We start from the raw sequence: 26,181 nt of genomic DNA on the forward strand, positions 1-26,181 counted from the left end.
TTCACCCTTCATACAAGAATTCATCTCTGTTTTGCATCTGCAGAAACATAGTGCCATAAATAATTTACCACCTCCTTGCTTGCAAGTCAGCCTCTTTCTAGAAATTTGTGCACACAAGAGACATTTATCAGGTGCTCGATATATGTTTTCCTCCTTATTCTACTTGTTCAGAGCCTGCCTCCTCCCTCCCAAGCAAAAACAAAATACTTAGTCCAAAAGGAAATTTTTATTATTTACTTCAAAGAGCATCAAATATGAATTTGGAGCCTGAATACTAAGGTGGCCCATTCTTGATGAAAATATTTCATTTGAGTAACTATTTTATAGAGTTATACTAACAGAATTAGCCAAAACTTACTCTCCCTCCCCCCTCTCCTTCAAAGCCCAGATACAAAATCACAATTTATGCTTTTTGGAATATCACTTAGCCTTCAAAACACAGAATTAAATGGGTAGTTAATAAACTAACTCAATGCTGAAACCACCTCTTTTGCTCTTATTACTGACTGAATAAAAACAAATTTGTAGCAAGCATTCTCTGCAAAATAGGCAATTGCATTTAAGAGCATTTATCACTCTTTAAATACACAGGTCATAGAAACTCTGGTTAAAATTATGATGTCATACCACTTTTGTCTATTTTTAATACAAGTTAAGGTTTGCATAGGAAGTTATTTTAAGCAGTGAGCAGACTTAAGTCAAAACTGATGTAGTTTGTCTTTCCTCATCAAAAAACCTCGCAGAAAATCCAGTGACAATCACCACTTCAAAACCCCAGCACCATGCTTATGAAAGGAAACCAAGTGACTTCTCAGAAAAGAAGATGGGCGTCTCAGTAGAACCATTTTAATCTGAACAGTAGCAAATTGTGTGACAGATTTGTCTCCAAAGTAAAATTTATGCAGTGAGGACTTTTGGGAACAGCTGGGTAATGCTCAGTCCAGAGCCCAACTACTGGGACTGAAGAAGGTTTTTTTTTTCCACACAGAGATTCTTTTGAAAAAACCACAAACCACCTCAAATCTGAGATAGAAATCTTAATTTTTCATTTGTAAGAGGATTTTCTACGATTTTCTGATTGGTTTTCTCACTTTAACATTCCTACAGAACTTCCATCCTTTGACCTCTATTAGACTGCACGTGGATTTTTCCTTATTGTAACTTAAAAAATATTGAAATTCATGATGAGTTTTAGGAGAAGAGATTCGAGGTTTTCTTTTACAAAGAAAAAGGCTAGAGATGGAAAATGTTTTTCTGACTCAACCAGAGTTCTTCTGTATGTGAAAAATTTGAGTCTGATGTTTCTCTCATGCTGGAAAAAATGTAAAGTCTTTGAAGACACTCCATAAAAGTCAAAAACTACACAGTAATAAAGAAAAAAATGAGCCATTTATGTCTTTTTTTTTTGCTTGTTTCTTGCCTTAATCTGAAAAAAAATAATAAAAATCACCTGATTTATGTTTGTTCTTTGTGTAGATAAGGCATGACAAATACATTCAAATATGCAGACCAAACACAGTTCTGATAAAAAATTCAGGATTCTTTCCTTTCATTTTCATGGACTGAGTTTCAGCTTTTCATTTTGATTTTGTTTTGAAATTCACATTTTCCAGTGTGGTCTCCTTTATTTGGATTATTAATACTTCTCATCTCTCAAACAGAAACGACAGGTTCTGCTGCACTTTTGACACTGAGAATCAGAAACATCTTGAGTCAAAGTAAATGAAGCTTACAAGTTTTTCTCCATTCTATATCTTATGACATAAATGTGAGTCATAGCTTTGAAGCAATCATGAAATTGGATGCAGAAACATTAAGAAACACATAAATAAAGGGGAAAAATTAAACTGTAAGAAGGGCTGAATTAACTAAAATGAATAAACAATTTTCCAAGTAATTAGATTAAATTAATTTTTACAGAAAGAATTGGCAAGTGATTTCAAGCGTATAAATACAGTGGTAAAAGTGAAGTATTGGTGTTCTACTCCAGGATGTTGATTCACTGGAAAAAAAAAAATCAGTATTTAAAGTCTGAGTGTTTTTTTAGTTTTTTTTTTTTGTTTTTTAATTGTATAAAATTAAATTACAGTGATTATATTGAAAAAAACCAAAGAGATGAACAAGGCACACATTTTTGCAGGGGCTGAATGTAGCTGTGCCAATTTTTTTCTGCACATAGAGATCATACAAGCAAATTTCAAACAGAGAAAAACTCTCAGAGTAGGCTGTTGGGGTGTGTGGTGCAGCCACTGCCCGGCCTGGCAGAGGGCAGAGCAAATGGAAAGGTCAGAGCTGGAACCCCTGTGCCCTGCCCAAGGTCTGCAAGGGTCACCACCAACTTGGTTTTGCCTTCACTTTGGGTTTGAGGGTCAGGCTGGCCCCTTTCCTTGTTTTGCTCTGTTATTTCTGTGCTCAGAGTTTAGCAATGAGAAAACCTGGAATAACTGTCAGTGAATTCTGATGTATTTGTAGATCATTCCCCAAACTTCCCTGGCTGAACCCAAATTTCCTTCCTCTTGGCACCCTGGAGACTTTCCTACCTTTCAGAGCTGGTTTAAGTTTTTTAAATGTATCACTAGCAGCAAAGTACCCACAGCATACTCTTTTCAAGGCTTCATAGATGAAGGCATGTGTTTTCATTAACAAAATACCTTTTCCTGCAGAATAGAGGCGTTCCAGGTATTCTGTGACTTCAAATACACACTGAGCAAGTGGTTTCCCATGGCCTTTTGACTCGTACTGGGCTCTCAAGAGCAGCTTTCCCATTTCTGCCCTGCAAGGTACCAGCAAGGACACAAAAGTGCCAGCAGGAAGGTTACTGCAGCTGTACCCAGAGCAGCCAGAGACCTCCTTTCATCCACCCACACAGCTGCAGAGCTGGCACCAGCCAAACCCCACATGCCTGGACTGTGCCTGGGACTCAGGGCTGGTTTTGGGACACCAAGACAACCAAGAGCTGCACACAAGTGCAGCCAGTGTGAGGGAGGAAAGGTTGAGAGAGACTTTCCCTGATTCAAACATAGAAAATATTATTCACCTGAATAAACAATAAATATACTCTTAGAGAAAGCATGAAGAAAAGTATCAGCTACTGGGCTCACAGGAGAAGCAATGGAAATTACAGTAGTCAATGTAATGGTCTAATGTAATCATGAAAGACAAGCCTGTGGGATACCAGCAAGAACATTTACAGTGGACTTTTCTTCATTTCTGAGGAATCTGTCCTTAAGGGCTCAACAGCCCTTGTAGTGCTTGGCATGCTGACCTAAATCAAATTGACTAGAGAAGTCAATTTGCTTTCATTTGGGTAGGGAGAAAGGACACGTTTTCATATCCCAGATCTCTTTAGGGATCTGAATTATCTTTCCTTCCTTGCAGTCCGAAGAAATATGTGTTCATTTCCTATGCCTGTGCGTGGTTAGTGGCTCCTGGGGGAAGGAAAAAGATGTTCTCCTTGTTGCCTGGCTAGCATTTTAGGAGTCCCCAGGGGCATTGCACTCCTGTGCATCCCCAGGAGGGCAGCTGGCGCACATGAGCCAGAGTGGATCAGTGAAAGAAACTGTCCAAAGGGAGGGGAACTTTGCAAATGATCTCTCATCATCACACACAGGACCTAGAGCTGCTTCTGCCAGCGAGATGCAAGCAGCATGACTTTTGGAAGGGAATAGTCACGAAGCAGCCGTGCTGAAGACAAACACACCAGCCCTGCAATACGGGTGGTGGCACAGCAGGAGGAAAAGTGCAGCTTTCACTACTTCTTCTAAAGCGATATTTAAAGGAAAAAGAAGAGGCAGAAACCTCAAGGAAGTGCATTTTAATTATGATTAAAAAAAGATTATAGCTATATCAGCATGGAAGGTGTAAAACCTATTCTGCAAAAAAAATAATCTAACTTCATGTACAAAAATGTTAAAAAGCCTCTCCCATTTCAGAATTTTCTGAAAACAAGCCAAGAGGAATTATTGTTAAAGAGCTTAAGTGCAATATAATTGAAAGAAGATTTGATTTATAAGAATATAAAAGATAGCAAAAATTAAAGAAACCCTAACAATCTTTTATCCCCAGATAGATTTAATAATTTCCAAATATATCCTCAGACATCACTTTTCTGGGCCATCCTCCAGTTTTGATATCAGTGGCATGTTTGCAAAGGCTATGGAGGCTTCAGTGAAATTACCTCCTCTGATCAAAACAAAGGTTTCCTACCTTTTCCCCTGTCTTGCTCCATCCGTGGTGGTAAACAGACAATATAAATAGACTGATCCTTTTCATTCTCCTCTCTCTGACTAAAATGCAATCAATACCTCATCATCCTTTCTCATGCACAGCAGTGCACAGGTTATTTAGCTTCTAAACACAACTATTGAGACTGTCAGTATCAAAGGAAGTGGCAGGACTGTCCTGTGCTAATGAGATTCTGGCCTTAATGTGATGGCTTGTGAAAAAAGGTTGCCCCCATCCTTCTGATATCCAAACTGCATCAAGCCTTCGTCAATTCCTCCCTTTCTGTCCTATAATTGCTTTCTTCTGTTGTGGGAACTGAAGAGGCTAAATATTTCTTTAATAATCCCTAACTGAAGGCCTCCAACAGTTACTTCAGCAGCTCATGTCTGAGGGGATCTCCTGGTGGGATCCATTCAGCTGCAAGAGCTGTGGCAAAGGGAAGAGGGATCCTGGGATCATGCTCCTCCTCCATTGCACCCAGAGGAGGTTCAGGGGAGAAGAGGGTCTGGAGCTCAGACTCCTTCTAGAAAGTTTTCTGTGTCCACTGCAGACCAAGGGTTAACTTTTGTGGTGTGGGGATTGGCAGCACACAGATCTTTGTATGTTCTTGAAATAAAGAGGAAGCCCCCCCCCCCGCCAGTTCTGAATGGCTTTCTCTTAGGAATTCCTAGATCTCAGTGTCAGGATGCAGAAGGAGTTTAACAGCTACACTCCTGCTTAATTTGACTCAAGCTCTGTTAATGCTGTGTGATTTTCACTGAAGACCAGCTCTGTTGTGCTGCTCCTTCACAAAGAACATGCATTTCTAGTGTTCAGTACTATGACACTTCCTGGCAGTTTCTGTGTTCTCCAAAACATCTGCAAAGCAGATCAGGTGACCTTGTCCCACTGTGTGAAATATAATTCCAGGATGCACAACTTAGAAGCATAATCCCATACTCAGAGAACCTCAAAGTTTGTGTGATGGCGTTATCATACTCTGCAAAGCTGTTGACAACTGCCAAATACATTTCATTTATATTGAAGCCTGAGAAAAACATAATTAGCACCTCATATTAAAAAGAAAGCAGCATGTTGTTGACAGTAAGCCAGGAAGTTGATAAACACAACTTCCTCAAATTAAATTTTCCTGAAAAACCTAGATGAGCACATAAATTCTAAAGAGGCTGGTGTCAGCAGCTGTGCAGCACAATCAGGATGAAACTCCAAACCCTACCATTATCACTTACTCTTATAACATATATTTTCAGAAGATTTTCAAATTATATCAAGCAAATATAACATTTTGGGTTGGGGGCCTCTGAGTAAGGGACATTTTGCTAAAATTAACACCATTTAAACAAGAAGCACATAGTTGCTGACAAGCTCTTGTAATTCCAGATTTGGTTGCCATCTGAGTGTACTGCTCAATTCAACATCTGCTGTGACTTTTTGGAGCTATGTGGAAATGTAGCTTTTCAAAACTGAGATTCCCTTAACAGGCACAGCCCATAAATCTGAGAGAAGATGAAGGGACCGATTGCTACAAGTACACCAGAAGGATGACTATTTTCTTTGACTTGGTCGCAAATGCTAGCCCCAGTTATACAAACAGAAGGTTATAGCAGGTGCAAGGGCTTTCAGTGATGACAACTGCCATGGCAGAATGCTACATTTCCTCTGAGACTTGAAAGGAGTAAGGGAAACATTAAGAGCAGAAACTCCCATTATCATTAATTCCAACAATTCTTGTGGATATCTAGGTACACCAGATATGATGGGGCAGCTCAGCAGTGATTGCACAGAATTGTCTGTTGGCAGTTTGTGCAGAGGGTGAAGAAGGATTTTTCATTTCATGCATCATTTGCAACTCCCTTCAATAATTCAGCAAAGTCAATACATAGCCTCGATGCACAGCTAGGAGAAAAAGCCTGAAGCAAACAAAAGTAAGTAATTCAGAGAGTGACCAAGCATAGCTAAATCCTTTTAAGCTCTGCTCCCCCCGGCTTCCCTGCCCTTTTGCTACATACTACATGAGAGCATGCAATTGTTTGCACAAAGTTCATTGCAGTCATGGAATTTCCTTGACATAAATACATAAGGAGCAGACTCCCTGTATCCCACAGTTATTTTAAGGGATTTAGTAGTGCCTTTATTTGCTCAGACCATTCAGGGTTCAGACTGCTCGCTCCCCCATAGTACAGACCAGAGAGTAGTCTTAGGAGAACATTTAATCCCCAAGAATAAGAGAAAACTGTCGTTCAGACAAGTGTCTTTGCCCTGACCTCTGCTTCTCAAAAAGGAGTGAATGATGCCAGGAGAAAACAGAATAATACAGAAATCAGCAATCACCAGGTTGACCCCACAGCCCATAGTCCCAGGTCAAACAGGTCAGGAACGACTTCCACTGAATGACCAAAAACCCAAATTTGATACATATCCTACTTCCCAGGAGTGAAATTCCACCCCCAAGGCTGAGCATGCCATGTAGCCATCCTAGAGCAGGCAAAGGACTGATCACCAAAGCCACACCTCCTGTGAGATAAAGCACTTTGTTATCCTCTGTGGATTACTTTTTTTTTTTAATTCAGGAATGTGACATTCATCCTGCCATAGCAGCTAGTACATGGATAAAGTCCTGTGACTTTGACAGCCTGCATGACTGCTGAGAAAATTACTAATGGTTCAGACTTAAAAAGGGGAGAAAATCATTCCATGATCATGACAAGCAGCTCTAGAAACCACAGAGAACAGACAAGAGGAGGAGCGAGTCTGGGATACACACGAGTCTGTGCTGCTGTGTGGAGAGGAGAGCAAACTTTCTTACTCATCACAACACTCAATTACTCGTGCCTTTCTTTCATTCTCAACCTGCTTTCCAGACACTGCTGGTAAAACAGGAAGGAAAGCCTTGGTCAACCACTGCAAACAGGAGGCAGGGCTGTCTCAGACACTGCTCAAGACTCTTGGAGAAAAATTCAGGCAGTGATCTGGGGGTTAATGTTTCTCAAGGTTTTCTTTTGGAAGAGGTTTTCTTTCCTGCTAAGAAGTCAGATTTTTTTTTTTCAGCTCCTGCTCCGTTCTCTTGCTTCAGCAGAACACAGCAAACACATTTCATTTCCTTTCCTGCCTAGTGGGATGCTGAGGAGATGTGATCTCTGAATTGGTATATGTTTCAGCTGGCCCATATTCGCAGCAAAATTTATGACACATGCCAGTGCCTCCAGGAGCTGATTGGATACGGCCAGGGAAATGGAGAAAGCCTCAACTCGCTGAGCTTCAAAAAATGAACTTCACTTAAATGATGTATTGTTGTTTTGCAGAAAAAAGGAACACCTGGCTTGTACAGTGGGGAAAAGGAACAAAATGCAACATTCATAAAAATGACTGAAAAGGGACTGGAGAATAAGGTTATTTTTGCTTCCACACAAGAGAACAAGCCGGGGTTTGCAATTATAATCCAGCATATCTGTTGCTTTTGTTTGACATGATTGCATTGCTATGTCCACTAATTCAATTTTAATCTTCATTAACACCTCCTGCATTTTTCAGAACAGATTCAGACTGTCTGATGCTTCCCATGTCACTTGGAAGAAGTGTCAGGAAATTATTATTGCTCTTCTTATGACACTACATAATTACTCTTCAGATATAAAAGTCATTTATATTTTATGAGGGAGATTTTGGTTTTGCTTTTCCCACTGTACATTTTCAGTGCAGATGCACTGGCTATATCCTCAAGTAAGTGAGTGCAAAACTGAATCCAGGAAGAAAAAAGATTTTTATATATTAACTCCGGTGCAAAAGATTTGAAAATATTTTTAGGTTAGTTAGAGTTAAAAATGTTGAGTAAGGAACACACTTTTAATTCAGCTAAAATAGGAGTTAACCCAGCTTGTAACTGGGCAGAGAGAAGCAGAGAGGCATGAGAGGAGGGTGGATGAGAAGAGAGGACCCCAAGGTAGTCCCTTATCTATTGAGCTCCAATCAGAATATCAAATGCCAACTCTGTGTGTGTGTATCTGCTGGGTAGATCTGTATTTATGTATACATACATAGAAGAATATGTAAATCAAGGCATATATTTTTAGCAACAGGATATGCTGTGCTACAACATTCACTAATTTGCCTTTTCCTAAATGCTACAGAAAAGCAAATTCTGTAGCAAATTCAGCATGAAAATATAGATGCCATACCATTCATTAAAGCCAGACCAGCTCTTTGCTAGTAAGTAAATAAACACAGTTGACTCTGAGCCCTATTTACAAGAAGACTCCTGCACTCTGCACTGAGCAATAAAAAATTGGATTACTTTTTATCTACTAATCTACTTGGTAAGTGTGATACCAAGAGATCCTAACACCAGCATGAGAGATGCTCCTGGGAGGGCAGGGGCATCTCGTGGCTGTCCATTACAAGCATGTAAATAAATGGTTCTGGCACAGGAGCCACTGCCTGGGAGCATTAACAGAAATCCTAATTGCAAATGAGCAGCTTCACCTAATTGGTCCAGCAGCACCAATACAATCAAAGTATTCCCATCTTCACTGGGAAAATGTGATGCCTGTTCTGGTCTCTGCTGTTCTTGGAGATATAATTTGAGCCTTTGTTCTTGGGAAGCACAATCCATTATGATGTCTATCTCATAAAGAATAATTGCTTGCCAGTAAGTGCTGGTCCTAAAAGAAATAAATTCTGAATTGATTAGTACTCAACCACCCATCCCTGCATAGAGCTGGGGAGTTCTGTAATACCTTTCATAACTTTTCAATTAGATTTTGATTTGGGAGCATTTTTACCTCCTGCCATGGAGGGAATTTTCTGGCAGAGTGCAGTGAGGAGCAGAAAGCAACTGTGACTCCTCCCAGCCCACTGCTGTCTGGGGGGCTGTGGCAGGCTGTGGTGCTCAACTCCACGGGTTTAAAATCTGCTAGCATGGTATTTTCAAAATAAAAAGGGAATTAAACAGTGCTACCAAATGTGTGCCATTACATGTGTCCCTTGGTTTTTAGTTTTGAACATTTGGTGCATGGGTTCCTCAACATTCTAGTGCTTGGGGAGACATTCCTGCTGAGATAATTCAGTGATTGCAAGCATCACTGCTCTCCTATTTCCCTGGCTACAGTTGAATGATCTGCTAAGAACAATTCCTGAGACTTCTTTGGGCAATCCCATTCTGTACATTAGTCTGTATAAACCAGGAGACATCCAAATTCCTGGCAGTCTGAGCTGTGGGGGCAGTAATTTTAGGGAATTACACATGAGCAAAGTATTCCAAGGCAGAAACCACAGTCAAAATGATTTGGCAGCCACAAAATGAAATAAACTGGCTGGCTAATTTGTTCACAAAAAAGTTAATTCCACCAATTTTACCGCTTAATCTCTTGCCTCTCAAAAGGAGTCTGGAAAACTCAGTGCATCAATGTATACATTTTTTGAGAAGTATTATGTGAGAAATAATCAACATAACATACCATCAACAAATTCATAAAAGCACCTTAAACTTGTATTTCAACAGAGAAAAGGAGATGGTCATATGCAAATTACACAAAAAATTATAACAGTGATTTCTGTGTATTATAGAGAAAACAAGACAATTTCAAGAGGCAACTGGAAAATAGGATGCCAGGCACACTGCTTTCATCAAACCAAAGATGAATTGTTTAACCAAGGCCTGATGGGCAGACCAAAAATTAGCCACTGTTTCATCACAGTAATTAGAGTGAAAATTTGAAAAATATATATACTGATAAAAATCAGCACAGGCAAAGAAAATTCCTGACTTGCTGATTCCAAAGCAGTAGCCTATTTCTGTCTTTTTCAAACAGCAACATGGTATAGCAGTTTCAAGACATTTTCAGGATAAAAGCCTGTTTCTTTCATAAGCAATTACAAATATTTCATTAACTTTGGGGGAGGAGGAAAAGGGAGGATTAGTATTTTATCTTTATTTCTATCTCTGTATTGATTATGAGAGTTTTTAAAGTCCCTTTCAAATGTGAAAGAATTTTCCTAAAGAGCCTGATTCCTTTGCACAGTCTCCCCATGGTGTGGAGGTGAAAAAGGATCATATAGTACGGGAGACTGGGAAAGCACATTCTGTGCAACCATCTCAGGATGCTCTTCCACACACACAAATTGTCAGTGGAGCATCTTTAGAAGCAGCTGCCTAACTTAAGCCAGGGTAATTTTCCCTCTGATGTCCCTTATTGGTGATCTCACAGCCTGTTTGCCTGGGAAGGCAGTTCTGGCAAAGGAAGCACACAGAACTGCAGTTTGGGCTCCAGGGAATGCTTCAGCACTTGCTGATACCCAGGAGATGCTGGACCTGATTTGCTTTTCTCCCCGCTACCTCGGAGCTCACTTGTACAAATTCTCTCACATTCTTCAGAATAAAACAATTTCTGAGGAAAATATGTGCAAACCAGCTTTTGACAAAGTCTGTCAAGCATGGAAGAGATTTATAAAACAAGTAACAAATAAGAAAGACTGACTCTCCCATGCCTTGGCTCCTGAGGAGGAGTGACACCACACTGCCTCCCCTCCTAAGAGGCACATCTCTGGCAGGGGCTGGCAGCACAGGACTGTCCCCAAGGGAGGACACGGGCAGGTACAGGTGAGCACTGTCTGAGAAGCTGCAGCAGCACCAGTGGGTGCCTCTCTGAGGAGAGGGCCCTGAGCCAGGGCAGGGCACCCTTCACTGGGGGATGACTCATGTCTCCGTGCCACTTGGCAGAAAATTAATGCCACCAGTGCACAGAGCAGGGTCTGACTGTACCGTAATTCCCATTTGATTTTCTCTGAAACAGAGTGATTGCTTTCAGGAAAAGGCAAACTCGCTAGCTCTGCCTTCAGCAGATCAGCTCTCAGGGAAGCAGCTTCACTGCCAGCATCCCTTTCAGACTTCAAGCAGCCAGAGTGGGACACACTTCTGAAGGACAGAAGGGTCGCCTTGGGCTTTCTGTAGCCACAAAACACAGCACCCACGTTACATTCAGTAAGTACCAGCTTGTGCACAGGAAATAGTTTTACACCAACTGCAAACAGCACCACCAACCCCTGCCAAAGGGCTGGAAATGAAGCCTCTGTATCTTTTAATCTGTGGCCCAGCTCTCTGGGTACAACCATCCTGCTCCAGCCTGCATGAGGTCTCCCAAGAAGGGAATTTGGCAGATTCAGCTTCCTCTGCTGAGCCTCCCTGTCCCTCTGGCCTGACAATGGTCTTGGCCACTCACTCTTGTTTCAAAAGGCCTCGGTTTACTGGCCAGACTGTAAGGTGGCTGTGTAGATGTCTCTCAAAGCAGTGCTAAAGTTCTCTGGGCTTTCTAGTAGTGAGGTATTGAAAATATATTTTACATTTGAGGCAGGATGAAGAGCTTCTAAAAGGGGTAACTTAAGGGGAAATCAGGGGAAATAAAACCCAAACAAATTCAGATTTCATGCAGAATGGGAAATATATTGCTCCATTTCTGCCACTTAAGTGAAACTAATACTGGCATAAAGACACCTTCCTTAAGCACTAAAGCCACAAGAGGTTGTTTCAGCTTTGGGATCAGCACGTCCTTGGATTTTTGTAGCAGTTGTCCCCCACCCAGTGCCTGCTGTGCTCTGTGCAATTTGTTCCTTGCATTGCTTATGCTTTCCCAAGGAAAATACTAAAAGTGCAATAATCAAGATAACTTGTTCTACAAGCAGCGACACAAGACTTTTTCTCTATTTGGCATTCAGCATCACAGCCTAATTAATTAGCATTTGTACAGCACTTTGAAAATATGAGAAGCAATTGAAGTGCTAAGTATTATTATTAATATTAGCAGCAGCACCATTTTGCTCTCCTGAATGCATTTTCCAACAGACTTGCTACAGAACTGACGTGCTATAGACTTGAAATGCACTTAGAGCTCCTTCACCATGTTTGATTACAGTAATCCAAGTGGCTGGCACATCTGCATGGCTGTGCAATTTTAATTTTTTTTTGCCTATTAAAAAAATTAAATCTCATACAGCACAATTTGTTCTGAATCTGTCAGTAAGGTAGATAGATACTGCTTTGCAGGGCAGTTTTGGGATTGTTTATGAAAAGGACTCTGAGGTGCTTGACTGCCGTAGGCTACCACTCATTTGTATGTATCCAAATATGCCATCCAGAGAAAAAAAAAATTGCTTCATGAGCTCTTGTAATTGTATCTCTCTCATTTAGCACAGGAACTGCTGGTAGTTAAAAGTCACAAACACTTCTAAATAGGTGACTGATCCCTGTTGCCCTCAATTTAAAATATAACTGTAACTTATAAACTCGAGAGTTCCCAGGACACATCTTTCTCAATTTCCATTTTGGTAGCTCCTGTTTTTGGCAGTGCCAAGAGGATATCTGGCCTTAACCTTCTGAATCAGCTTCATTTCAAAATCAGTGACTTTTACCCCATGCTGGCTATTTGCTGCTCTCATGCTTGCTAACACGTGCCCAGGGTAGTGGCTGCAGTCGTTTCTTCCCCCAGCTACTTATACCCACCACATTTTTATTTCTGAGCCAGCCAACCTGTTCTGCTCGAGGTAATTTGAAGTAGCTGAGAAGCTCTTGGCTGCCTTAGGCCAAAGGGAGTCTGCAAGGGTCTGAGACACACTAAACCATTAATTTCCTGTGGTTTGCCTGTTGTGCTGGGCCCAGAGGCTGTCTCAGAACGGGACACACACCCGAGATGTGGCTGAGCTGGGGCAGACCTGACTGCTGAGGAGGTGAGCTGCAGCTGCCAGGCTTGGTGCAGGAGCAGCTCAGGAGCACTCCAGGAGCCTCTGCTGACGGTCCTGCTCAGCAGTGCTGCTCACCTTTGGGCAGAGCTGGCTGCTGGTAACAATGACTCTCTTCAGGGTCTGCTTTGGTACCACAGGGCCCATCCATTCCTGCCCAGGTTTCACAGCAGGGAGCAGAACCCCTGGACTTGCCAGGGATGCAGATCCACCCAGCTCACATGTGCTACTGCAGGTGAAGGCATGAGGAGAGAGAGCTGGGGTCTTGAACAGACACTTTTTTTGACACTTAGGGCATGATTAAATCTAAATATTTTGCTTATTATTCTGCAAGAATTTCTACACACATTGATGCCGACTTCATAAATACTTTCCTCTCAGTTCCCACCTAACTCCAGGTGTTATTGCCATGGTGGTAGGAGAAGGGATTTTCACAGATGCAAGGAAGCAGGAGAGGGGAGTTTCATAGTTGCAAGGACGCAATAAATGCCATTGAACTCAATAAAAATGAAAATGGGGCACCAAGGGAGAAAAATGAGTAATAAAACTGGAAACAGTGATGACACGGAAGTTGTGGGGCCCAAGACTGCACCCCAGACTGTAGAAACCACCTGGTGTAACTAATAGTCAGGCACATACCCACAGCACAGCCAGGAGATGGGGCAAAGAAAAGTCAGACTTTTTGGGATGTTAACGGATATGAGTCCAGGAAACCTGACAGCAGTTATCTCCCTGAAACTGAGAGATTTCAGCAAAATTTCAGAGCTGATCTTGAGCAGCTGATGGATCACTACAGACTGATAATATCCCTCACAGCAATAGCAAAACAGAGCAACCTTGAACTAGGAGAGGCTAACAATTGTCAATAAAAACATGGTACTCAATCATAAAAATATTTTGTGGTTTTAGTTCTTGTGAGTGTTTCACCCTCCTCTTCCAAGTCCCCTGGCACTGAGATAACATGTCCCTTCAAGATGCATAAGAATGAAATACAAAGATCTTTCAAATATCAAAGCTGTGTGCTGCAGCATGCAGCCTGCACTAAAGTGCTGATGAAGATTTGTTTGATAGCCTTCTGAATTCTGGGGATATTTCCAGAGCCAGAAGACATATTAGAGAAGCTGATTCATAAAGCAAAACCCAGATTCTTCATTCATTTCATGTGCAGGGTTCAAAGGAAAGACCCAGTGAAAATGTTACAAAGTACTAATAACACAAACCTCATGAAGATGAAGGAAAAAAGAGAAAATACCCAAGAAACAAAAAAGCCTCCAGAAAAACACATAATAGAACTTAAACCCTGCAAAGCTGGTCTTTGAATACAAGATTGGCATAATGCATTTTGAGTCTTCAGTCATACAAAAATGTCTTTTTGCATATGAAAGGTCTTTGTAATTTTTGCTATCATCACTATAAGCCTCAGATGCATTTGCTTTGATTTAGTAAACAATAAAAAAGAAAAAATCCTAAGTGCTTTTCTATAGATGTGTAAAGATGCTTTAAAAAAATATGTTATTGCTTTTCCCCCCATACCAGTTGCAGAGGGAACTGCCATCCATGACTGGGTTTTGATTGTTGTTTTTTTTTTTATTTTTATTTTTCTTAAAAAAACTCCCAAAAGCTCCACAAGACTTTCAGCTTTGATGACTGAGCTTTTCTAGGGAGAAAAGGAAGGGAGTGAGGAAGGACAGACAGAAGTGAAAAGAACTTAAAAAATTCCCTAAAAACAGGGGTGGTTGGGCATATTTAATAGCAGAATATGAACTAAGTAAAAAAATAATAAAACAAAGTATATTTCACTTCCAAATTCAGCCAGGAAAAGCTATTAATCATATTTTTAAAGAAACTATGTTTTGAAACCAGTGGAGAAATTGAGTTTTGTAGGCTCAGAGATTCCCATTTGAAAAATCACTGTTGTTGTAGTTGTTCAATAATTGTTTTCTGATCAATTATTTTTCCACCTATTTGTATTTAGTTAGAGTTTGAAAGAGGCATGAAAATGAAGAAAGGCTGTTGGGTTTTATGTTCCTTTAAAGAAAAACCTATGAAATGAAAGCCTGAACTTCAAGTGCCAGCAGAATCCCACAGCAGGTGCCAGCAGCCTAGGGCAGATCCAGGATGTTCCCATCTGCACCCTGCAGCTTCTTCCTGCTCCTCAGGGACCAAGTGATTGAGAGAGACACACTGGAAGGTCTGGAATTGAGGTGGAAAGCAGCAAAGGGATCCCATGCTCTCAATTTGCCCAAAAGCCACAGCCCTCACCCAAGGAACTCTGCCTGGGGTGTGACACAGAGGCTGGACCACAGCTGTTTCATGGTCAGCCACACAAAATAACTATCATGCTTCTTCAATGCATTTCCATTCCTTGATATGATACCTTAAAGCCTAAGCAGAGTTCAAGAAGCTAATTTAATTTTAATGTATTTTACCCCTCTAACCAGAACATTTTTTTTTCTTCAATTACCTTTAACAGAAATCTAATCTAACAAACAAGAACAGCAACAAAATATGTCATTGCAAATGATTTTGACAATTTTGTTGTTGCTCTGATTTATTATGGTGTCAAGTTTTTCTAATTTTGCTTGCTGATTGCACTTTTAGGAAAAAGTGTCTTTGAATTTGCAACAATTGCCAGCAACACCTATGCAAATATTCAGATGTAAAGAGGCAATTTCAATGGGCATTTAAACAGGGTAGAACACCTGCTTAGATACACAGAGTAATGAACTCAGGTCTGTTTACCAGTGGCTTACAAAAAATAACACAATGTTCTACAAGACTATTACAATGTACAGCTGATAGCCAGAATTTAAAGTGGGATAAATGCTTTCTGGCAAGGTCATAAAAGGAATCAATGCTGGAAACGTAGTCTTTCATCACAGAACTATGCAGATAATTGCCAGGCAACAAACAATATGCTGGCAATGACCATTTTTCCTGTCCTTAAGAGATACAGGCATATCTACCCCTGCAAGTGCTGTAGTGCAGGAGCAAAGGCTTTATGGAGGCAAACAACTCGTGGACATGGGATTTATGTTGTGGTTGTGCCTTTCTCTGGGGCTTATCTGGACCTTGGATGTGGATGAATGCTCTCCAGGGATGGGAGGGCCTCAGGACCCTCCTGCAGGAGGGCTCCCGGGCCAGCTCCCCGCAAAAGGCACCTGGGGGTGCAGCCCTGGCTGAGGCAAGAGGGAGCGATCCCACAATTTCCTTCACAAGCATGGTCTTGATCCAAAAGCAGATGTGAAGGAAAGTTCTCCTGCTGACAAAGCCAGCCCTGTAGTGCCCAGGTGTGACAGCCAGGTCACCTGGTGTCAGCAGCACCACAATTGTGCCCAGCCCATCCTGGAGGGGGAAAAATCCCCCAGGACTCTACAGGACTTTCCTTCCTTGATTGCTCCTTCCAGACACAGGCAGGGGTGGAGGCTCTCACACACCTCCAGCACATTCCCCTCTTCTTGGTCTCACACACAGCCCCACATGCCACCCTGAACATTTTTGGGACCATTTTAGGGGCTCCCAGTGGGTGACTTACCAGGCTGGCACTAAGCTCCTATTGCCCCCACTGTGACCACCAGACTGGAAGCATCTCTCCTCCAGCCAAACCAACATTTCATTAAAAATTTCATCTCCAGTTGCTGGAGACCATCCACTAAAGGTACGCATACAACTTTGCAGGTTGTTTTTCTGGTCTTAATTTCTGTTACTGTGTTTCCACTGCAATAAAAATAATATATTGACTTCCATTTCAGACCCTGAAGAAATACAGAATGCAAAAAACAGGATAAATTGCTTTTTCTTCAGGCATAAATTTTGGTTCCAAAATGGATATTGATAAAAAGAAAATATTTCATTTACTGGTGGTGACTGCTTTCAAGTTTCAGCTCACAGGAAATACTACTTTAAGTATACTATCGAGCATACAGTATGGAAAGGAAGAAGGGAAAGGCATGGAAAGCTCCAGGATCCTCCTGCTTCCTCTGAAGGTGACACCACACTGCAAGTACCACCCTTGGAGGATGTGCAACATTTACTGGAAAACGCTCCTTCAAAATATATCTGCTCAAGGCTTGGGACGTCAGGGTTTCCCAGCCCCTCCAGTACTCAGCTCCAGCTTGCACCAGTCAACTGTTCAACTCAAATAAAACCAAACAAAAAATTCCCCATAGTTTCTTTAGAGTTTTAAATAATTTAATTTGCATAATCGGCAAAGACAGTGAAGAGGAATGCTCAGTGGATTGCCAAAATAATCGTGCAACACTTGCAGTGAATTGTCAATTAAGAGCAACTTGACTAAATAAATAAAATTCTGCTAATCACCTTTCGGTGACTTTGTCAAGCTGTGTATCAAATTGATGATTTTTTGTTTTGAAAGATTGAGAGAAATGATTAATAAAATCAGCTGGAGCTTGAATTTATTTATTCAAAAATTTCTTTGATTTTTGTCAGGGCTAAAAATCAAAGCTGAAATCCTGTTTCAGAGGGGTCTTTGTGTTTCTACTTTTAGACTTAAATTAAAATAGTGGTTATCAAAATTTTACTTCAACAACTTGTCAGGAATTTTCTTTGTTCTTCCCCAAACCTCCAGAGTCTGTTTCTAACTATCCACATTTGGTAAATAACTCATATAAACAGTTTCCTGATGAATATAAATATTTTACATTCAGACAGCTTCTTTTATTTCTACCCAGGTATATCAAGGTTGTTTTATTCTGCATTTTTTCCTGAAACAATCATTACTAGTCCCATGGGAGGAGCACCAGCAAGGCCATGCTAGAGGCTTCCCAGCAGAGGGAAAAAAGAAACGAAACCATAATGCATCTCAAAGGTCTCTGCTTTGTTTATTCCCTAAGTGAAAATGCGGGGCTAGAAGCCACATTTTTGAACTATACTCATTGTCCTTAAATCAGATGAATGCAAAGGCTTTAGGAAATACTCTTGTGAAAACAATTCATCTACAGTCACCCTGCACTCTCAAAGTTGAAACACATGAGAGAAGAGGGTTGACAGAAGGCCAGTGGGTAGTTTTAGCTTCTCTTTCAGATTTGCAAAAGAGCCTAAACTCAGCTTCTTCAGGAAAAAGCAGGAAAAGAGGGTGTTTATAAATGTTTGTTACCGTGCAAAATAGGGTAAGAGTTGTGTTTCTTAAAGTCTCCACAACCACCCGGAAAGGTAAGCACACATTTGGTAAAGTGAAAGGGTCTTTCATGTCCCACTTCTTGGAGGTAAATCAGTTTTACTACAAATGTCCTTAGCAGGCAAAATGTTTCACTTTTTAAGCAGAGACCCTGAACACAAGGTATGACATCCCCCAAGGTTCACACATGCAAAAGCAATTTAGTAGCTCTTCATATTCATTAAAGACCACCTTTCAATACCTTTTCTTGGGTATGTGGATTTGTTTACCACATTGGTATATCACACATTATTCCTAAACCTTCACAGAGCAAAAAGCAATAGGAAAGATTCTTTAGAAAGCAACAAGAAAATCTGTCAAATCATAAGCTATGGATTTTTGCTGTTGGCTTTTAACTGCTAAGCAGCAGGAGGGAATTTTCTGTTTGCAAGCCAAAAGCCAACTGTCCTTAGTCCTGCAGCCTAGGGAAACACAAAGCCTTGGGATAGAGCATCATATCCTTTTGCAGCTAAAATTAATATGAAACAACACAGAACCAAGCTTCCAGTTACCCTCTGCTTAAGCTCAAACGCTCGTCAGTGGATGGAAATTTCTACCCACTTTGGAACTTGCTATTCAGCTTCCCAAAGGGAGGTTCAGCACCTCCAGAATTTATTGCCCTCAAGGCAGAGAGGCCCCTGGGTGCCTTTTGTCCCTTCCAATTAAATCACCTGCTGTGCTCCCCACATCCACGCAGGGAAATCGGGGAACGCCGCCTCTCTGCGCCGCTTTTGTGTCGCTCTCCGAGCAGGCACCACGCAGAGAGGGCCATATGTTGGCCCTTTTTCACTAAGCTCAGTTTAATGCTCCCAGGCTTTTCTTAAAATACACTAACAGAGATAGCGTAGAGGACACTTGGAAATGCCTGATGGCAAAGTGGGAGTGTTCGATCCTTTCCAGCTTCACACTGCGTGTGTGTGTGTGTGATACTGATGTCACTCTGTATTGCAGACTTCTTTCAAGGACAGGTTTCTTTGGAGGAGAGGTTGCATTTTCCTTCCCCTGGCAGCGGTGATCTTGTAAAACAAATACACATGACATACACAGACCCTGAAATGTAACAGCACTGCCTGTGGTCTGGATGCTGCTGCACAGAAATCAGGTTGAGGCACTGAGCATGGGGCTGTTCAAAAAGTGATCTGATCTTCAAACAAATTTTCACTTGTAAGATTTTCAGCTACAGTTTGTAGCCACTGATGATGAGCTTGACTTCATTTTGCTAAAAGATAAACAGAATGTTCACGTGTGCTTGAATATAATGTATGAAAATAATTAGGATGACCTAACACATTGTTCTTCTCTGAACTAGAGGATCTAAGCTCTGGTGAATTTATACAATGCCTAACTTGATAGGCTCATGATTTGAGTTTTTTAATCACAATTCCACTTGTCAGAGTAAGATGAACTCGGAAAAAAAATAGTTTCATTCTGAAATTATGTTGAGAATTTGTGGGTTTGAGGGAGAAAAAGCAACAGAAAGCATAATTGCTATGACTTAATGTGACCCAGCTTATCATAAATTGCATAATCATGACATGGGGTTACAAATTGGACACTGCATTTGAAGCAAGCATTCAATCAGACCTGCCCTGCAAGATCATATTAGCAGAGCAAAAATTTTAGAAAAGCTGAGATTCAAATTTACTGAGAAACCACTGCATTGCATCTCAGCTACCTATTTTTCCTTTTTTTAAGGTAGACTATAGACAGGATGTAATAGTGGTTTTTGAATGCCATAATTTGAACTCAACAGCCAACTGCCAGGTAAAATGAAAGAAGATTATCTTTTGGCAACTACCCTCTCCATTTCCCAAAGTAAATGACCTTCAACCAGAGCAGCAGTGAAAATCACAGCAGTCTAATCTTAAATGTGAACCCTGTGCTGAAAGAGCAGTGGTTCATATTATAAGTGGGATGCAAAAATGCTTTGAAGCATCATCAGATTAGATGGAAAATGCCATTGTGCTAAAAAAGAACAGCTATTACCCAAAAGAATGTAATAGAAAAAGGCTTAACAATGTCATAGAGACAAGCTGATGGGCTTCCCCATTTCTCTCAGATTCATGAAGATATTATTTCCCTTATTCACTTTCTCAATGCAGATAATTTTCCATAGATTAGCTTTCAATCTACTTTAATTAAAATAAAAGGCATGCATTGGCTGACACATAAAAGCAATCACTAATTTCTGTGTGTTACTTTGCACCCCTCTCCAACAATCACCTGTACCTCTTCTATGATCTACATCACACAACTTGAAACCATTTCCTTGACATCCTTCCTCCAGGTCTCCTGAGTGTCAACATCAGGCACCCATTTTTACCTGGCTGCATATTACTTTCAGGGCTCTCACCTGGCATCTTGCTTTCATCAACTGTTTCAGTGTAGTAATAATTTTTGGGTAACTCTTAAGACCAGAGGACTCATCCTCTCAGTCCATCAATCTCTGCTGCACTTTGGGGCACTTGTGCCCTTCCTAGCTACTGGAATTCCATCAAGCTGGAAACCACTTATTGTTTTCTCAAAGGAGAACCCATCTGCTGTGCAAGTGAGGCAGATGTTGGCAATGTTTGTTGCAGTAACTGCAAAAAGGTCCCACACGATTTGTGGAGACTGAGCCGCTGTGGTTTTCCCTCTGCAGCTGCTGTTAACAAGGCTGGTGATTCTCTGTCCCTTGCCAGGTGACAGGCATGTGTTCTGCATAACAGCTTGAACTAGCAGAGATGATCCTGGCTGGCCAAGCAGAAATCTTGATCCTACAGCCACCCTGAGGAGTTACTGGGGTAGCCACACGCACCATTGCTTTTACAGGAACGCTCCATTCTTTTCCCAGGTTAAATGATCCCTGTACCTTTGGGAAGTTTGGATTTAAAAGGCAGAGCAGAAAACAGAGCTGGGTTCCGTGCTGCATCCCAAAGCATCCTAGCAGCTGGTGTGCAGCAGGGTCTTTCCTCTCTGCCCTCCCTGCTCAGACATGTACCTGCTAAACTCTGCAGCAAGGACAGTGGTCATTCCCCGTGCCAGGGGAGCAAACGCCCTCGTCCTTGAGTCCCTCTGAACACACTGACATCCCATCTTCAAGTCAGAGCACGAGCAAGTTTCTCATGTCAAGGGCAACAGTGGGTACCTGAGTGGCAGCAAGAGAAACAGAGCTGCCTTCTGTTCCCAACTCTCTGCTGAATGCAAGCACAGTAAAAAACCTAAAAGATGGGAAAGGGTTTATTCCAAAGCTTTGCTCCCAACTGCACAGTAATGACCAAATTAAGACTGAACAGAGAACACGGCAAATCATTAAAATGCTAATGCCATCACTGAAAGACATAAAAGATGAAGGATGCCCATTCTGTGCGTGGTTCAGTGACAGACACACTGACAGAAGCGATGCTAAGCAAGGACTGGTGGAGTCTTTCTAATGTGATTTTAAATGCCTGATTTTTTGGTAGGAGTTTTCTGCCTCTGCTCTATGAAATATGATCTTTGTTGTTTCTATATAACATAATTGCCTTTAAGTTCTCTAGTAGAGAAGAGAAAACTTTGGCGAAGGCAAGCACAGCCTAGCAAGGGATGTTATTAAAACCTGAACTGCACTGAGGAACTTCCAATACTGACAGTGTTTCTGGGGAAGAATCACTGCAAGGAAAGTGCTGATGGGAGCTGGGAAGCTTCTTACACTCCCTGCCCCACTCTGCCACTTCCAGGAACATCAGTCCCACATCTGTGCCAAGTCAGGTTTGAAATGGGATGTAAATTCCAGAGGGGAAGCATCCCTGTGAACACAGCACAAGGTGGAAGTGCCAGTGCAGGACTGTCCAAAGCACACCTGCAGGTGGCTGAGACCCCACACCCACCAAATGTTCTTCCACATTACAAAACCAACCCTCTGCTTCGATTTTACACCACAAGCAACTGAGAGCACAGCTACTTATCTCTGCACCATCAAGCACTTTGAATTAATGGCATAACATCTTCTACAGGGCACCTGAACTGATGCCACGCTGACTGCACACTGGAGATGAAAGCTCTGTCCATGAGATTGCGGATTTCTCTAATGCAGGTCAATATATCATAGCCAGACAGTACATTACTTTCTAATCTGCTAGACACACGAGCTTCCTGGCATTCAGAGCAGCCCTTGCCCAGGTACTGCTGAATGCTTGGAGGAATGCAAGTCTGAATAGTCATAAACAAGCATCACGCAGCAGAAAAGGGTACCCTGTCCAGTACCTCTGTGCAGCCGCACTGAAATATCAGCTGCGGCACTTTTTGCTTGGAAAGTGGTGAAGCAGCAGGGCATGTTCAGTGTAGAAAGGAATAAAGAGCCAGGGAAAAAATATTCAGGATGTTTGTGTTCTTATGTCTTCCCTGCTTGTGTGTGGTATAATGGATAATTATGTGCCTGATCCCCTGCTTCCCTACAGCAGTGCCCACCTTCTCCAGACCTGAGCAGTGACAGTCCCTGCCACTCATGCTGACACCCATTAGATCATCTAATTAGCATTATTTCACCAATCTGACTCAGACTGAAGGGAGTCAGGAATTTTGATGGCTCTCAGACCCCACTGGATTAAGAGCATCAACCTGGTGTCAGGCAAAAACCCCTTTGGCTGCACATAATCACAGCACTATGGACTCGCTTTGCATCAAGTCACATAAATGCTCTATTTGCAGGACAAAAAGGAAGGCAAAAAACATTACTTCCACATGCTGATGCCCTGCAAAAAAAAAAAAAATCCTCCTCATACTGCTTTATTTTCTTTGAAATGAATTACACATCTTTTTTTCTTCACGACAAAAAGCTAAATCTTTGTATCCTCCCAGCTTCAGATAAACTCTCCCATGCAGGAACAGATAAAGGATATTCAGAAATTAAAATATGTGACTTGTATAAATGCATAATGAAACAACTGGCAAAACATAACAAAACCTAATATCCCTACTGATAGAATACAGAATTTGAAGTCCCCTTTAATAAAACTAAACATTTGGTTTCTTCAGAAGAAAAAGAGTCTAAGAGGCTTAACAGCATTAAGAGAAGAGAAGAATAAACTATTGTTAACTTAATTTACCTTACAAAAAAAAGTTAATCCTGCAAGAGTAATTTATATTTTTCTGACTCAAAGGTGTTACTGTGATTCACTTTCATTCCCAACTCCATTTCAGTATAATGGAGTTTAGATGTACCTGTGAGATTGCTGATTTTTCAAGCTATAAGTTGCATGTTCTACATTTTTAGACCAGTCACTTGAAATCTTTGCAATAGACTCATTCCCAGAACAAGGTACTATTTTTTTTTCCCTCTTTTTGGAAAGGCAAAAGAAACCATATGGCAAAACTACATACAAGCCTCCCATAACTGTTCCAAAAAGCACAGGGACTTCTCTTGTGATCTTCTTAGTTTTTCACTAATTGTAAAAGAGTTGTCAAATCCACTTTTCCAGTGCTGTTGCTGAAAGCATTGCTAGCTTTTCCAAGGATACTTCAGCCAGGCAGTGATTTTTGGCTTGAATTTTTTGGCTTACAAAGGCCCACCACCTACCAAATGTCAATTTTTTAGCTTTTCACTAAAAAAATCGAAATCAATGGTGATGGACTTTGTCATATTTTGAAGCATGAAGCATCACTACAAGATGGATATTCAAACCTGGTGTAGCAACAGGCTTCAAAGAGTGGAAAATGGTTTTTTTGTTCTGTTGGCTTCACTGCTGCTTCTCACTTTCAGATCAGCTGGAATAAACATCCAGCTTTCCCACAGCATGAATTGAAATTGCAAATTAAATTGCTTCCTATTTGCTTCATCTTCAGCTACCCATATACACTCAAACTTATTGCATTTAAACACAAATTTCTCAAGACATCCACGAAAGCTTTTAAGAGACACAAAAAGATATTTCACAAATGTCACATTACTTTTGAGAGACAAAAGAAATATACCCAGTAGAATAATCTGAAACTCAACACAAACCCCATCCCCACTGCAGGCACTGCACACTGGGATGCCACGGTGCTTCTCTGAACTCTGCATGGCCATCCCAAAGGTCCTCATTTGCCAACTTATTCCATTCCACAGGGAAAATGCACTTGGCAAAACATCCAGCTCTTATCTCACAATTTCAATTCTTCTCTTGCTCTTATCTTACAGAAAGTGTCCTACAACTTAGATCCCTCAGCAACACTTTCACAGCAAGTGTAAGACAGAGACAGAGGAAAGGAGTGAAGCTTATTACAGTCTAAGTACCGCAAATCCTGGCTTTTGATTTATTTTTACACTTCTGCAGCGGAAGCCAGAAAAAAGAAAAAAGCTCAGAAAAAAGATCTTGGTGTGGAATATTTCAAAATACAATTGAGACATAAGCTACATAAAAATTAAAAATAAAGCAAAGACAAAAATGTTGACTTTAAGAAGCATAATCCTCTCTCCTAAAGGGGACATTGCTGCGCTACATTTGAAAAATATATAAATAGGCAGTTTCTTGAACATGTTGGTATTGTTAAAGCCTTTCCCCCACCCCTGAAAAGGGGACAAACAAGTGCAGTTGCAGGAAGGAACACGCTGGGTTTCTTCTAATTTGCATAATGACTCTAAAACTTCCCTCTGCAACTTATTTCTGTCACGTAAATAGGGAGCTGTGATCTGTCTGACAGTCTGTGTCTTGCCAAGACTAGGATGAAGAAATCTCAGCTTTGTTTCAGAAATTGCTGGTCTCAATGAAATAGTATTTATTCCTCTTTAATACTTAGCCTACAGTGAAGAACCTGAGATAACCACTGGCCAGTCAAGAAGGGTTTGAAAAACTGACACTGCTCATGCTTAATATACAATCTGATCAATTTAATCAGTTGCAAAGTTACAACATTTCCTCCTCCATGACAAGGGAGGGAACCAATTCCTAGCTCTCCTAGAGGCTATATAAAAATTTAACGTCTGCTTCCTGAGCATCCGCTTGCTTCAGTACAAACAGTGAAAAGTGAACAGGAAAAAAAACAAACAAGTTGTAATGCTGCTCCTGTTTTGATTTGAGTGTGACACTTATAAAAATAATAATGAGAAAATCAGCCATAACCTGTCTTCTGTCTGCAGCCTTTTGTTTTTCCTTCTGAACAGGTGTACCACTTTTACATTTTAAGCCGAGACCAAAAATCTTCAAATCGGCACTGGAAAAAGGATTTTTCTTCAATTATGATTCCATATGTTTGCGCTTCTAACAGCCCATGCAGCTGTATGTTAAACAAAAAGCTGTGAAACCCTTGACAAGCTCAAACTGTTTCATTTTGTATGTCCTAATTATCTGTCTGTAAATCTTCAACTTTCAGATTTCACTGAATTCAGCTATTAAAAGTTAGGGAAGACAGAGAAGTCTCTCTGCACTCCAGTTTTACACCAGGACTCTTGCTGAAGTCCTGCTTCCAGAAGGATTTCTGAATTACTGTCCACACCAAGAACTTTTTCCTTCAATGAAGGAAGAGATGACACTAACCTTAAGTTTTACAACCTCTCTAAGACAATAATTGAGACAAGCTACACAATAATTTTGTAGGACATCAAGCTACATAAAATATTTCAAGAGAATTAAAACTTTTGTACCTTCCCACATTAGAAAACCATTTACTCTTTGGATTCAGAGAATTCCTAAAGCCTTTAACCCAGAAAATCTTAAATGAAGATAGAAAGCACTGCTGCCCTTTAATAAACAGCACTTAAAAGCATTTTGTGGGGTTTTAATTCTTTTCTAAAGGCAGCAAGATTAACACAGTATTTAGTGGGTTCATGGACATGAGACTATCCAAACCCAGGAAAAAAAAAAAAACCAGACAAAGAAAACTTAAACTTCTAAACACTTAATCTTTAGGCCACTACTAAGCTATAAATACAAAACTCACAGGAAAAGGAAGAGCTCTTCAGTCAGGGAGCTCCATTCCAGCCTACACTGCCAACAATCTCCATCTTTCCTTCTCTCAGCACTCAGTGGGCTGTGGGATGCTCTTTTATAGTCCTCATTGTTCACATATGTCTTTTGCACCTGGTTTCCCTCCTCCCTGCACACCAGCAGCACTGA

General features: G+C 41.0%; 1 long non-coding RNA gene across 1 annotated transcript; it reads right to left on the reverse strand.

Annotated features, from left to right (window-relative positions):
• Window positions 1-758: 758 nt before the first annotated feature.
• Window positions 759-26,074, reverse strand: LOC148183872 (uncharacterized). The gene is made up of 3 exons (XR_015773142.1): window positions 26,006-26,074; window positions 2,652-2,773; window positions 759-2,002 (listed from the first exon to the last, which is right to left on the reverse strand). It is a non-coding gene; the product is annotated as an uncharacterized LOC148183872 (long non-coding RNA).
• Between the last annotated feature and the right edge of the window lie 107 nt (window positions 26,075-26,181).

The sequence above is a fragment of the Pseudopodoces humilis genome, chromosome 8 (assembly GCF_049639895.1).
Source record: "Pseudopodoces humilis isolate 2021_Gansu_Grassland_sample_001 chromosome 8, ASM4963989v1, whole genome shotgun sequence".
Lineage (NCBI taxonomy): Eukaryota > Metazoa > Chordata > Aves > Passeriformes > Paridae > Pseudopodoces > Pseudopodoces humilis.